At 44.7% G+C, this 16,046-nt stretch overlaps 1 protein-coding gene across 1 annotated transcript in view; it reads left to right on the forward strand.

Moving 5' to 3' along the window:
* Window positions 1-1,657: 1,657 nt before the first annotated feature.
* The window catches only part of LOC119452381 (allatostatin-A receptor), a 30,563-nt gene continuing 16,174 nt past the window's right edge, over window positions 1,658-16,046 (forward strand). The window contains exon 1 of the mRNA XM_037714576.2: window positions 1,658-1,747. The gene's annotated coding sequence lies outside the window, so the exon portion shown is untranslated. The remainder of the gene's footprint in view (window positions 1,748-16,046) is intronic.

Raw genomic sequence — 16,046 nt, forward strand, 5'->3', positions numbered from 1 at the left:
GTACTACACCGTGGATAACGTGAAGCTAAATTGATGCAGCCAGGAAAAAAATAGAAGGAGACTACAAGGAGACGGTGACTCACTCCATTTACACGAAGAACCCGCGTTCAGCACGTAATCGTGGCGTTTTAATAAAAGCTGGATTTCTCGCGCGCGTAAAAATGCCCGTCAGTAATAAAAAAAAAACGATCTGAAAAGTTATTTCATCCCTGAGATGCCTTCTGGAAACGGAGAAGTATAAATTTCATTGTTAATTTGTTCTGATTTCACTTACGCCCATGTTGCACCTCTCCAATGAATAAAATTTTTTCCACACTTTTAACCTTGAAGAGGAGGCGTGTGGCCAACAGAAGAAACGTATCTGTATGCGTTAAGGCACAGTTCGTCTCAAATACGGTCGATAGAACGCCTGTAGGCGCTGAGTAGCCTGATGTGTTCAGTACCTGCTAAAGATGTTATTTTTCTTTTAGTTTTCTACATCGCCAAGCACACTCCATGTTGCAAAGAATGTACTAACTAGAAATGTTCCTCACTTCACAATTGCATTCTACATTGAGTCATGGTGATGCTATGAAAACGCATCCTGCCGAAGGAATACACTAATTCGCGGTGAGTAGTAGAACCTACCGAAAGTAAATAAGGACGCCGTTTAGTGTTGGGCGCACTGTGCGTTCCTATATAAAGATTCCCTCTCACACTTGAACAACAACCCTGCGATCGCCATGACGCTCATAATAGGCAGTCTGGGCCCCTAATTCTTTGTTGCAGGCATTTCATTCTTGTTTCGAACAATCATTTCCAATCGTACACTACGTTCTCAATAACTTTCCGCGTAATTTTGAATAAATAAGCGGAACATTTCTGCAAAACATGTCCCACTTGCTTAGTCGTACCTCTCATGAACAAAGATAAGATGTTTCACGGAGTTAGGGATACTTATGTGAAAAGAATTTAGGTGTTATTAGAAGCACTGCAAGAAGCTGCAGCGATGGAATTGCCGACGCTCAAAGACATTCATTCCACGCAGGCTCCAATTAGTGAAAGGGAAAACCCATGGAGAGTGTAGTTCAATAGGCGTGTTGTCTACGCTTGTTGCTTACACTAAATTAAAATACAATACGACCTCTATTGCAAACAAGCGCTACGACAAAAAAAAAGAACTCATAGAGACTGCAATAAGCCTGCAAAACGCGTAGTTGCAATATTTACGGGCTTCATGAAAGCATTCTACCGTACAAACAGTTACTGTGCTAGGGTCTTATGTATCTCGTTATAAATTAAGAAATCTCATTTTGAACCGTTCTCGCAGTTAGGGTTTGTAATGAACACTCTGAATTATTTTCCTTTGTACTTGCTACATCCAGTAAGGGCTGTAGCTAGACGACTCGTAGTCTATTCCAACATTTACAACTTCGATGCTAAAATAATAAAGGAGTGACAACGGTACCGCTCGCAGAATCGCGTAAGAGCGCACGCTTTGTTTCTGCAGGCAATAACGAGATGCTATCCGAAAGGGTACAATTCTGAAAGGAAATGTAAGGCTCTAAATGGCATTGTTAGTGGCCCCGAATGGCAAACGAGTCGCCGCTAGTGCGTGCGCAAGAACTCGAGCGTCTTGTGCCGTAATAACGCATTATTTAATTTTCTTTCTCTTACAGGGAACCGGGAACAATCACGGAATAATGCAGAAGTATTCGCGCCGTCCGTTGGGTTTCACCGCATTGCGCTGAACGGGAGAAGGAGTTTCGTAAGTTCCTACGCTCAATTGTATGGCGCTGCGACGGTGGTTCGAGATTTCGAGACACACAAAAAAAAAGAGAGAGAGAGAGAGACACTCGCACGTAAACACGTTTTTCAAAGAGGAGCTCCCGGAAAATCCTCTTGGAAGTGTTTTCTAAAGAAGCAATAATGAATAATGATGTTGTTAGCACCGTAAATTTAGTCTAACCATTGCTTCAGCAATTTCTAAAGCGTAAGTTTCACTTTATATTCAGTTTGTATCTTACCTTGGTGCCCGATTCAGGCAAAGAAGAGAGAAAAAAATGGAAAGGCATTCACAAAGTAAACGTTAAAATAAAGGTGATGCCAACAACTGACCACGAGAAATAAACACCGCCAAAAGAGCACTTGAAATCGTGTTGACGTACTTCTTAAGCGATATAACACAGTATCAACTTGTAGGTGTGAAATAAGAAAAACTGAACAAGAGATACACGTTGAAAAACATAAAAGGTGAAGCCTCGATAAGAATTTCATCGATCCGTGTTTAAATTTACGCTGCAGAATAAAAAAAAATCACCTCATATCCACGAAGTGAATGGTGATGAGTGGGCGAAGCACCGGGGGATCATTCGGGTAACCGTGAAGAAAGAAATCTGCGCGCACAAATAACAAAGCATACCAATGCCTTCTTGCGTAAGTATATATAAATAAAGTGTACAGTGTGTACAGATACCTTTCAGTGAAAGCAATAGAACATCTAGATGCACACTTTGGAACTACAACCTGGAAATATTCTGTTCACTATTTTCTGTAGACGGTCCCTAAGGCAAACGCAGGGAAGTCTGTGGAACACTAACGGACAAAGACCACTATAGAGCGGTTGATGACCGCTTTCGCTAGACATTGCGCACATGTCTCTAGTTTATTCAATAATATTGTTCAATTATTTCGTGCCAAAACCAGTTCTGATTATGAGGCACGCCGTAGTGGATGGTTCCAGGATTAATTTTGACCACCTGGGGTTCTTTAACGTGCACTACAACGCAAGCACACGGGCGCTTTTGCATTTCGCCTCCATCGAAATGCGGCCGCCGCGGCGCAACGCCTTAGCTGACTGAGCCACCCCGGCGGGTAATATATTGTTTAGTCTTTTATTGATTCCTTGCTGCCTACAGTTTGGCCGAGATGCAGTTGAATATTGTTCAATTCCCTCTCGGCAAAACTGTAGGCAGCAAGGAATCAATAAAAGACTAAACAATAGTAATGAATTCTACATGAAACTTGAACGCAAAACTGGGTACTTCATCCCGTCTGCCAAGCGCGCTGGCTATTATAGTTATGGATGACAATGCTATCGATGAAGAAGGCCTGTTCTCAAACACGAGTTAAGGGCAGCCTCTTGGCGACATCAACACGAAAATTGCTGCCTAAATCTATTCAGCATTTCACCCCACTTGTATATTGAGAAAGAACTATTGTTAATGTCTATTGGCCCATACAGTCACGTACACGTTAACCAAGAGAGCATATTTTGGCGCACTTTCGCTTCTTTTATTGGCCCTAATGCTTGCTGATAGAGCCTTTCGTTGAGCTCCATTCGTGACGTGCCTGCCTGATGCTTTGCAGGTAGTTCCACACCACGGGGGTATTCTCTAAGTGTCCACCTAGTGGACATGTCCACTTCGTCTGCAGCTGAACTACTAATTGGCTGAGGACGCACGTCTCCATCTGACCCCAGGCCAGCCAATCAGAACTTCAGCAGCAGATGAAATGGACTTGTCCCCTTGGTGGACACTTAGAGTATATAGCAGGCCAGTTCTGAATGAGGCTTCTGAACTTGTCGAATCATGACTCGCTTAAAGATCGTGAAACCTACGTAGCACACTCCATTATTTATTAAGATGCCCCGATAAAGATAAATGTACGCGAACAAATACACGCAGCTATTGCTGTCATAAAGAATATTGTGCGGGAACTATCGACGATTGCCATATTAAGCGAGAAGCCGAACGCATCTAGAAAGCTATTCGATTTTGGGATGATGGGCTTCCAGACGTATCTTTGTTGCAGGGAAAAAAATTTCTGATAGTGTTCGTTGTTTTATTGAGTAGTTCCGCAGAGAACAATGCCCTTAAACAGCCCAATTTGTAGCTGTAGTTTATGCGTTTAGATATGCATATACGTTGATTCGTCATAAATGCATTGTTTCCAGCATAACTGTCTGAATAATGGAAGGATTAGCGTACATGTTTTTCTTTCAACGTTCGCTTGGTACATGATGTATTACAGCGACACGGGACACTGTAGGACCACCGCGCATGCGCGTCGTATACCTCGAATTCCTTTTGGCTGAGAAGTCCTGCAGCTTCTGTACTGCTGCAAACAACTTTTGAGATGGGGTGTAGTTAGTGTTTAGCGAAGAATACACCCCGTAACTTGACTGTGCGACGACATGGGCCATTTGCATAGGCACCTTGGCATCGGAGGTGACAGTCGAAGTACCGCCAGCATCCCACCAATGACCTCCGTGAAATTGGGTGAAACTGTAGCTAAAAAAAAATTTGTCGGCCCTTCCACTCCGTGAAGATGGTTAATAACCACCGAAGTTGAAACGTGGGGCCCCGGTGTTTGCCACTGGATTAATCCCCGAGGGTTAATTAAAGCATTTCTCAATTATGAGGGTACGCACCTTCGGCTGCGACGGAGAGAAATGACGTCACTGACGGTATGCCCGCAGTACAACGTTGCAGCTTGCGTTCGATCTCTTGAGCTAGCTCGGCGGCGTGGTTAGCAGCATTCGCCCGCCCGTTGCCGCTTGCGATTCTTCGAAATGAAATTTTCGCGGGATCGAATCCCGGCCACGGCGGCCGCATTTCGATGTGGGCGAAATGCGAAAAACACCCGTGTACTTACATTTAGGTGCACGGTAAAGAACCCCAGGTGGTCTAAATTATTCCGGAGTCCCCCACTACGGCGTGCCTCATAATCAGATCGTGGTTTTGGCACGTAAAGCTCCATAATTTAAAAAAATTGCACTTCCTGAAAATTAAATTTGTCCGTTACGTAAGACAATAAATGGCTCCTTAAGCAATGGCCCATACCCCCGAAAACGCGGCCTCCCCATTACGACGACAGAAGAGAAGCGAAATTCTACGCTGCAATGATGAGCTGCAATGCATGCCAGCTGCGGAAGAAGACGACCGCGCTCGAGGCAATGCTGATGATGATAGTTTTCTGTACACAGGCGATTTCGCCTAGCCATATACTATTTCGCCTAGACATATAAAGCTTCGTTTTAAAAGAAACCTTAGCGATGTAAATTAAATTTACCTAGGTCACATAGCCAATGCCGCGTGCGGCCGTGGGCTTGGAGCTATTGTGCTTGTTTTACACCACTTCTCGAGCCTAGGAACGTTTGACGCACCATACATCACGAATATAGGCAGCCTACATGCAACAGAGCGTTGCATGTACGCTCCCTACACTAATAAGGCGGTTTGAAAGCTGCACGCATGCCCAAAATGTATAACGGTTCCTATGTTCAGGTCTTTGTGAAATACCGAAAAGTATCTGCTTCTGTTCAACCACTACTATATCTCAAGCTTTTCTGCCATTTCTGACTACACATTGTTTACAGAATTCTATTAGACGCGCCGTATTTTTTATAGTTAGAAGAGGGTCCTTCCTCTGGACATACCTGATTGTATAAAAAGTAAATTGATAAAGAACGTGAAACTATAATTGCAATAGTACTTATTACTTTCACAAACTCTTGCTAAGAGGTCTTCCGTCTCGACTCTATCGTATCATGCTGGATTGCAGTTGAACAGCAGGATAATAAAGAAATGTTTCAATCAATCCAGATCACGCTCAATTCAGATAAACGGAGATGGAGCAGAGCTTTCGTGAACAGCGTCTTACGACTTCCCGCCAGCGCACTCTGTGATCTCCAATCATTTGGAAAAGCTGTTTACTAGAAGCTCCATCGGTGCTTGATTAGCAGAGCCACAACAAGACAATTCCAACTTAAAATTTTTCTCTTGTCAAGTCGTTAACAAAATCGGCAATTTCGTTCATCGCCGAGTTCCAAATATACTCGCGGACAAATTTCTGTGGCAATGAAGGGAAAGCTACGGGCGCGTGGCTGCTGCACATGTGTTACCACGCCGAGTAGTCCGGCAGCGTTTGATATTGATTTTGGTTGCTCGGAACAGACGCTGAATCGACGCAGCTTCCACGAGCGACGGTTTCGCGTTTGCCCAGACGCGGAAGGGAAAAGCAGCAAAACAAGTAAACATTTACACTCAGTGGTGTGTTCTGTCACTGCCGCTGGATAAAAAAAGGTGTTTTATCCTTTTTTTTATCCAGCGGCCGTGGTTCTGTCTTACCCAACTGTTGCTATTAGGGTGTTTTTCTCTTCCCCGGCCAAAACCAACATGGAAGAAAACGCGGGACTCTTTTCAGAAGCGTTCTCACTTGTGCGCGCTTTGCTTCCATAGCTTTCCCTTCATTGGCACAGAAATTTATCGGCGAGTATAGTTTTGAAAGCCAGAATGCTACTGCGCTGCCTCCGGCTGATCCAATTGAACTGGAGACGTATTATGCGATGATCACTTTCGGTGATACTAACGCCTCGGCCATCAGGCGCACGCTGTTTGGCTGGTTGAGCACTACGTCACGTGTAGGCGATAGTAAACGCCGAAGTGATTGTCGCAGAATACGTCCCTGATCACAGTGTTGTATACGTTCCTCTAAAACAGGAACGAAAGCTCGTTCCTCGTTCTTTCCCTATCTTGGAACGAGTTCCCGTTAAAAGTTCCTTTATTGCGTTCCATTACACTTCGAACATTGGAACCTGTCGTTATATTAACGTTCCACTTGTTTTTTAATATAGTGATGGATAATCCTGAAGCGAAATAAAGTGAGCAATTTAATTTTTAAAAAACGCATCGAACTAAACATGTTATACGAATTTGAACATCACTGGCAGCAGATTATCTGGAGATGAAAAGATTCCATAGAAACGCTCTTAGCCGATTTTTTTCAGGGAGCACCGGACATACTCCAGACATCTCTAACTGCAACTTTGGTGCTGGTCTATTACAAGCGCAACACATATGGCACTTTCCGCTTCGGTCTTCAAGTGCGGAGCCAGGATACTGCGCTTCAGATGTGCAAATAGAAAGTCACTCACGTGCACCAATATAATTAAATTTCTTGCATAAGAAACCGCATCGAAAGGAACAATACATAGGCGTTGAATGAATGCCGATTCATTATTGCAGTATGAGTGAAAAAAAAAAAAGATATCCAGAATGCATATTCGCAACTTAGTAAAGTCCCTTGTTTGAACTCGGCAAGAGTTGCTTCTCGATTTTGGTGTCCGACAGACGAACCCGTTTTTTCGTCAGCACTTCGCTGGCAGTGTTGAAGAGCCGTTCCACCAAAGCGCTTGAGAGTACTGCCGTGTTGTACTTGAGGAAAAGTTGGTTCGCTGCGATCCTGACGTCATCGTTCCTCTGCGGCATTCACGTGACAGGCAAGCGGTAGTTCTTGGCGCCTCACGCGGTCGCCCATCCGCCCTGCAGGATGTACTGCGTATACGTGCGTGCGTCTGTTCAATGCCGTGGAACGTTTAAGAAGCAAAGCCGTTCCCTCTGCCGTTCCTTCGTAAACCTAACGAGTTACCGTCACAGTGCACCGATCCTTAACGAAACGGTGGCGTTCCTCCGTTCCTACCAGAAGGAACTAGTTCTAGGAACGCCGTTCCGTACAACACTGCCTGATCATACGGTGCGCATACTTGGCCTCGTTTTCTATGCAGTCATTTGTACAGCGCCCTTCTGAAGACGCTCTAAACCTCCGCGTGTGGGCCGCGCATGCGCTGTCCATACCAAAACAACGTGACAGTGGTGGCACCAACGGCGGCGGCGTGAATCCGCTTCGAGTGCTCGTATAATTGCTATCGCGATAAAAACAAAAGGGACCTTATCCAAGGTAACAAACAATCACTCGCAGGACAGGAAGGGCGCCATAAAAATGTTTCCCCCAAGTCCCAAAGGACAACAAACTCGCGAAAGTTGATTGCCACTTTCTCCTTTATAAGGCTACAGATGAAGAGTTCGATAATACGGCGCGCACCGCAAACAACCAGAAGCCCAGAATCGTCCCGCGATGCTCCCATGTCAGCCAAAGATATGTTGCTTGCGCAAGCGTCTTGTTGTTAGTACGGCCCACAACGGTTCTTGCGTAATGTGATATTCTCCAGCCCAGTTTCTCTCTTTTTTTTTCCATCCCCATGGAATACAATACAATCAACGATGCGCGAATATTCTCCGCGGCAAATTTCCATTTGGGGCTTGTATGTGTACGAGCACGTTGGTCCATTGGGACGTAAACGCGTTTTGCGTCCCGCCTTCGGTTCCGAGGCACGTACTATGCATATGCATGCGCTCGGGAATGCGCCGGAATATGGCATGGGGTGCGCATATGTGGTTTCTATGGCTCTGTTGCACTAGGGTTGAAGTGGTGATAGAAAAATAACAGTGAGCGAAGCTTATTTGGAGTGTCTTAAATGATCCTAAAGGGAGTCAGTAAGTTTTGTTGTACTAGTAAGTTATGCTTCTCTATGTAATACTTATGTAAAACACTTGTGTGTGTGTGTGCTTTTTTTGTATTCTTGCATTGACTTGCGTTTGATCATCGAAAGTGCCCAATCTGTCAGTTCGGTGCTCTGCTTTTTTTCGGTATTGACTGTTTAAGCACACTTTATATTTCGTTTTTTCAAAGGCTGCTTAGCTACTTTCTCATCTAATCTTTTGCGACTGCTTAGTGTTCGTTGGCCTTGGGAATAAGCGAGCAACACGGCTAGAAGAACCAGCCGGTCAAGGCGGCGCTTAAAAAACAAGAAAACACATGGCGAGCAAGCGAATGTATGGTGGAAAAGCTATCACGCACACAAAAAGAAATCTTGCCGGTAATATTGCTCAGGCATTGCCGAGGGCTTCCACGAAGATATATAGTGCCATGCTCCTGCCACATGCGGGAGCGTGGCGCCCTCTTGAATTAAAGAAAGTAACATGCTCGGTGGCATTAACAGCCACCAAGTCTTCATGAGTGCGATAAACAGGAGGGACCCGGACTGCTAGACAGAAGACTTTTACCATGGTGTCACATTTTATATGGCACAGCTCTTTAAGTTTCTTTTTTTTTTTTGTTTACAGCACGACTAGCGCATGACTGCTTGTAGGAGAGCACAACTGGGTCAGATGGCTGAAAGCCCAGGAAAACGCCATTATTATGCAGTGAAGCATCATCTGACTGGCTATGCGTTTGATACGTGCTTCGAGGCAGTTAAAGAAAGCTTCGTTATTATAAGTGCCTGAGGCATGTTTTTCTTCCCGAAGTTTCTAATGTTCCTTGATGTAAGCGCCACATCAAAACCATGAGGCTACTCTCTGCTTCATCGCTGTTCAATATTTTTAGACTTCAATATCAGGCTCACTTATATTCCTTTCGTTATGAGAAAATTTGCGTTATATGTACAGTATTTACCAAATCGATGTTAAATGCCTTTCAGTTTCGTCAGCATCTTCATTTTTTGCCTGGTTGCCGTAGCATTTCCTATTTTTATACTGGTAAGAGCCCATCAACTTTGAAGAGAGGGTCATCATTACGAGCAGGATGCGTTGCACGTCGTTATGTTCAATTGCTCCAGCACGAACGTAGACGGTGGCGCTCAGCGTTTGCTTTTGACGTTGGTATTGCCTGTTGAAGACTGGAGATATGCACATTTAATGGTGCCATTATATATGCTGTATACTAAACATAGAAAAAAGGGAAAAAGAACAGGCGATAAAATTTAAGGAAGTTTCATAAGCCTCTGCAAATGGCATCACTTTTTCTTGGTGCTCTTGCTGTTTGTTTCTGTCGATTCGCCGATATTGAAGCGAAGTCCTTGGTCTTTGAAGAAATAACAAAATGGGAACTGAAGTTTTCTAAACAAAAATGAAAGGAAACTTGTATTGTTCGGTAAGCTGGTCAAGAGCAACCTTGCATTTAAAACACTTTTTACTTTTTTTACTCGCCGGGTAATGCAATAACTGGGGGCGAAATGCAAGAACTTCCATGTCCCGTGCACTGGGGCCACGTTAAAAATCTACTTGTGGTCCAAATTAATAAGGAGTCCCTCATGACGGCATGCCTCATAATCAAATCGTGCTTTTGGCACGTAAAACCTCGGAATTCAATTAACCACATTTTTTTAAGCGCTTAAAGGCTCAATCATAATGTTTTGACTCAAACTTGACAACTTAGAAACGGACACTAAATAAAAACACTAAATTAGATTACACTAATAAACTAATCCTTAAAAGCAGTATTTTTCTGCAACTTAGGGGTAAAAGGTGGATAATTAATAGTACAAATGCAGTTGACGCTTCCCTTAGCTGAATTTCGCACCGATGCCCCAGCGCATGTGCGTCAGCGTGAGGCGTCACGCCTTTTACGTTTTCTTCCTTTATTCACATTTGTGCCGTTGTGGCCCAGTACAAGTTCCTGAAACTTGCCGAGTTGTGTCTTCGGTTGAGCTAGAATACAATACTTTTCCATCCTTACCAATAAAATGTAAACTATGCCCGATCAGATGCTGTAAAATTCCATGACGTCGTGGAAAACTTGTGCGAGAATTTTAGTGTGGCATCGCCGGCCACCAATGATTTTGTGTTTTTTATGGCTTTCCATACCTGTTGCTCAAAGCGAAAGCACCCTTATTTTGTAAGTTAGAAGGGTAATTGAATAACACAGCTGGAGTCGAGTTTCTTGTTAGTGTCTGTTCATAGTCTAACAACACAATGTTACAATGCAACATTTCCCCTATGAACGCTTATTTTCAATGAACACATTTATGCGAGGCTTGTGTGTTTGACTATATAGCCTCTTGAAAACAAATCGAGTGTTTCTATCGTTATTAGAAGTAAACACAATTCATTCAGGAATCCAAACTAAATGTACAAGATATTACTTGGACCGATCACTTAAAAGCTAGTAGCCGGCCCAATATCGACTATGTATACAGGTTATGCGTAAAGGAGAAAGCACAAGCAACGTTGAGGTGCAACATGTCTTCACATGTAGACATGATGTACCACCTAAAATACACACGAATGGTTAGAGAGGTACCCCGAATTAGCGCTCGGTTGTTTATATGCGGTATCATGTCGAAAGAGGCCATATAGATTTACGCGAGGGTCTCCGGGCACCCCCGGTCCCCACGACGCTTTGGTAGAATAGTCAACCATCAGCCGCTGCTGTGAGAAGCAGGCGGTTGCTACCGCCGGGAACCTACCGGTAAAACAGGTACAAGCGCGATATCAGCACGGTGCTAGGCAACTACGATAGTTCAAGACGCTCGACGAGACGACCAGCTATTGGGAAGCTGGCGGCATGGGACCGCAATACACTTTTGCTCCAGGGCATTCTGGACTGACGTCAGTCCAGAATGTTGTGTAATTTGCCTTCTCCTGTGTCGATTTGTCTCCTGCCCCGAGTGCGCAGCGTCATCAGTCAGTTTAAACGCAGGTGTTTGAGGCATGCCCCTCCGTTTTTTTTCCTTCAATTACCGCCTGCTTCCCCACTTTGCATTCCAACAGTCCCTGTCATGTCACCAACTTCCACTTTGACGATAACAGTGCGCGACGTTGGCTTATGGTTGCGTTGTCTAGGAGTCGCAAGAAAAAGAAACACTTCGAAGGGCCGCATGAGTCTCTCAGCTGCAACGTGAATAGTATCATGAAGCCACAATGTACCAAAACCAGATTTTATTGAAAATTTCGATTGAGCAATTCCCCCACAGATGTAAGGTAATGCCCTGAAATCCGGAAAGCACCACGTACTGTGAATCTAGAATCCTGTGCAACGAAGCTCTGGGAAAAAAATAAGGGTAGAACATGGGGAATGTATCTGGATACCTAGTGCAGACGCCATTGACGTGTTTAGTAGGTTTGCCGCACGCAAGGGGCGCTAGCAGGCTCCCTCCCCATTACGATAAGGGCGCACCGAGGTTAAAATACACATCCATGTTGTTTCTTTTCAGTAAGTATAATGTAATTCGCATTGAGTGTTCTGAAGCTAACGAGCTTTTTAGCATTTCGAAATATTTACGGGGTACCTTTTCAACGACAGAGGTAAGTTGCCAGTCAGGATTTGGCAATGCCTGTCAAATCATTGCATTCTGCCGGTGCTAACATATGGGGCAGAAACTTGGAGGTTAACAAAGAAGCTCGAGAACAAGTTAAGGACCGCACAAAGAGCGATGGCTGCCGTCAACGAGATTCATCAAAGAGCGACATAAACCCAGTAAGGCACACTCTGTGACCCACGGTGGCACGAAATACGTTCATTGAAAATCGGAACATACCCATTGCCACATATTCATTGACCCCAAAGTGGTCCGACGGTTGGCAAGAAACTTTGTTTCCTCAGCACAGCAATCCGATGAGCTACCCATTAGAGCATGAAATTCCCAGTGATCCAAGCTGGTGGGACAGTGGTTAGATACACAGATAGGTAGACAGATAGCCCGCGAAAAGTGCGCGAAAGATCCAAAGAATGCTAATCACATAATCAAAATAACAATAAGAAGAAATAGGCAACGCATCCATCCTTTGGAGATGATTGCAGACATTAATGAGATTGGGAATCTTTGTTATGATTGGTATGTAATTGGTGGCGATATGTTCTATATCTTACGATGAATACTATTATGAAAACTGACATACCCAGTGGCCGAAGCTAGCTTAAAGAGGCTCACTGAAGACCGGAACATACCAAGTTGCGCATACCCTTGGCGCAAGAAGGCGTGAAAGAGCGTCACTAAATAGCGCAAATGCCTGGTGATCCTAAGATCACGTGAAATATCTTCAGTGAAGAGCGGCACAAGCCGAGTGTGACATACTCAGTGACACAAGTTAGTCCGACAGTTGGTTTCGAACTAAATTTCCAGAGCAGAGCAGCCCGACGCTCTACCCTTTGGAACATTGATCACGTGTCTTCTAGCTTTGATGGACATGTGGCGAAATACCGCAGCAACAATGTAAGACGCGCTCAGGCGGAGCAGTTGTCCACCTTGATCGCTAGGCTAAAGCCGCATGTTGCTACAACCCACCACCACACAGTGACACAAGTTCACATGAAAGAGGCTAGACGCGGATGGACGGAGGGGCATACAGACCGTAAACTGGGTGAAGTTCTCAAGGAGTACTAATCATAATTATAATAAACAGCATAAGAAAGGCAAAAGCTTGCACTAGGCCGCGCAAAGCTCACGACACAGCGAAGCTGGCCGATTGCTTGCGTCTCTTCGTTGTAGCTAGGTTATCTCTCTCTTTCTTTCTTTCTCTCACCTTCTTTTCTTTTCTCTCTCTCTCTCTCTCGCTCTCATTTTCTCTTACTCTCTCCCAAAGGAAGTTGTATTGCAATCGTCAGTACAATGCAACCACATGGTTCCCATAAATGCACGTTGTGCAAGCGTGGGTATATAGCGCAGTGCTTATGACGCTCGCCTTCGGACCATAGGTACCCGTTTTCGAATCCTATACCATGCCCAAGAAATTTTATTTTATTTATTTCTCTCGGGTTGAGAGCGTAGACGCGCCAGGATGACCTCATGGTGCATGCAAAGAAAGTGCGGTCTCTGGCTGTCAGCCCCTTTTACAGGACCGCATTACATACGCTAATTACTGCCCAAACAAATTACAAAAGAACATATCGATTCCGATTTCTTCTTAGTGTGTGTTCAGAATATCGCTCAAGCTGTAACCTTTAGTACGAAGTTTGATTTGTCATTTCCAATAGAGACGTTCAAAAGGCAGAACAGTTCAACATACACTTGATTGTGATTTTTAGCGCTGAGCGGTCCGTGAGTTCCGCGGCGCGGGTGTTGCACCGCCTCCTTCGAGACATGGTGCCACGCTGCGTGACCAGGTCCGCAGCGTCCGGCGCGCTGCTGATGCTTGTTTGGCCGAGACGAGGCTTCCAACGAGGTTAAGTTCAAAACACGTTCATTTCGGCTCAGTTAGCTTTCAGGCCTGTGTCACGGCACCAATTTGCTTTGCCCGATAGCCACTTCAGGCTTACATGTATACTCTCGATTACGGGAGAGCCAACAGTTTTTTTTTTTTTTTTACCTTCGATAAATCTCGTAAATTTGCTTGCCTTTTCCATGCTTCTCACTGGAGCCGTAAAATGTTTCGGTAAATGTGAACTCAGTTGCCGTACTCTTAACTTGACAGTTTGTCTTTGCACAGACGAAAACTGTAGTCTCTGCAGTTCACTGATAAGATGCACGTGTCGCATGTTTGCGGAACAGAGATTCTGTGAAGATATCCGATTTCGTCATACTTAAGCATACAAACCGAGACTGAAGCCGACAGTTCAAACTTATTGTTGCAAGTAACGCCATACATTCGTCAGTTTAATTAAGGCTTTCAGTGCTAGTTGCCAGGAAACTGACATTTCCTGCAGAATTCCTGGTCCGCATGCTTTCCGCCACCGATATACGTGACATGGATACGATGCGGACGTACTGGCATTTGTGATTTGTGAAAGCATACGGGGTGGCCGTGGAGTAGAGCCAGTAAACATTTTAAATGCTTCCGGTGGCGCCTAAATACGACAAAAGCCAAGAACCAGGGCCGGTAGTTTGTAGCGATGCGTTATGCTTTATTCTAGAGACCGTTTCACTGTTTACAAACATAGGCCCTGCACGGCTTCCGGTTTTGCCCTCTGACGTAGCTGCTAAGTGTAACTGGCAAAGGAGCATACCATGCGTCAAAACATAGACTTATAAGGCACGTGACCGGAAGTTTCTTGGGGGTGGCGCGCTCGCTGCTGTTATCGCGAGCATGAAACCGTCTATACTAGGGTTATCATCCACCGCTCACAGCCGGCTGATCCCGTTAATAGCGTAGGCGGACCGTCGCTCTAATCACTGACCAAGCGCGAAAAGGTATTAGCATAGGAAAGGCATCGATACAAAATACCGACCCAGTGGAGCTGGCTATGCCAATTCTCGTGCAACCACGTTAGGAAGACCTGCTGAACTTAAAAAAGACATGCCCTTGACAGAAAAAGAACTGGCCTCCTTGGCATAGTAATTGGCCAAGGTTAGTAATTGGATGGGTTATCAATCTGGTAATTGACCCCTAGCCGTCCGTTCGTAACGGCTGCGGAGCTACGGACTAAGAAGGCGGTAAGACATATGAGGTTGTAGAGTGTATAGAGGCCGCTGAACATCTCACCATCCTCACAGGCCGCCACTAAGAATCGAACGTACTCGTTACTATACAGGGAGGGGGTCCCAACTGTCATTCACCAATATATACAAATATGCAAATACCCTCTAACTGGATCCAACCAAGGTGACGTTGTTTGCCATCGCTCGGAGATACTCAGATTCTTTTTTTTTGCATTCCACCAAATTACATAATTAATCTTGATTATTTAATGCAGTTCTCCAATATTGTAATTAGATTGAAAGTGTACACGAGAAAATTGTGGAGTAACATGAGAAACTCCCGATACAGCTTTTTGTTGCTGAGTATGTGCTAGATAAAAGTTTCTTTTTCAGCATGAAAGAAGCCCATGAATACACGCAAAGTGCCTCGAGCGGCCAGTCGCACGCCAGTTTTCGTGTATTCGCGGGCTTCTTTCACGCTCGGAAAAACACGTACTGAGAAACAAAAAGCTATATCGGGAGTTTTTCAAGCTGCTCTATAATTTTCTCGTTTAGACTTTTCAGCTACTTATAATATCTCAGAAGTTAATTCATTATTTAGGCTTATTATGCAATTAGGCAGAATTAAAAAAAACGTTATCCGAGTGTCTCCAAGCGAAGGTAAACATATTACCTTGGTTCTGTCCAGCTACGTGGCATTTGCGTATAAAGGCGAAAGCCTTAGGTGTTTATGTTAGCCATGCCCTTGCAGTGACTTTGCGGTGACCTTTAAGTGACCTTACAGGGACCTTGGCGAAACTGCGCTGTGAAGAGAAATGGCCGAGGTCGCAAAAAGTGAAAACATGTCTAAAATGCTCGAACTCATGTCACATCTCTCAGGGAGGTTCTTGTAAACAAAGTAAATTAGTGGTTTTGAATAGAAAATTTCGTAAATTTCGTTCTGGGTGCGAATCGAAAACGGGCCTCCGCGGTGCGAGACGAGCACGTTTCCCTGAAGCCAGGGCTGCTACACGGTTGAGGCTTACTAAAGATGTGCCTGGTGCATGCCTGATTGCACACGTCACGTGATCACAGAGACATGCTCGTGCCC

This window comes from Dermacentor silvarum, chromosome 5 (genome assembly GCF_013339745.2).
Source record: "Dermacentor silvarum isolate Dsil-2018 chromosome 5, BIME_Dsil_1.4, whole genome shotgun sequence".
NCBI classification, from domain to species: domain Eukaryota; kingdom Metazoa; phylum Arthropoda; class Arachnida; order Ixodida; family Ixodidae; genus Dermacentor; species Dermacentor silvarum.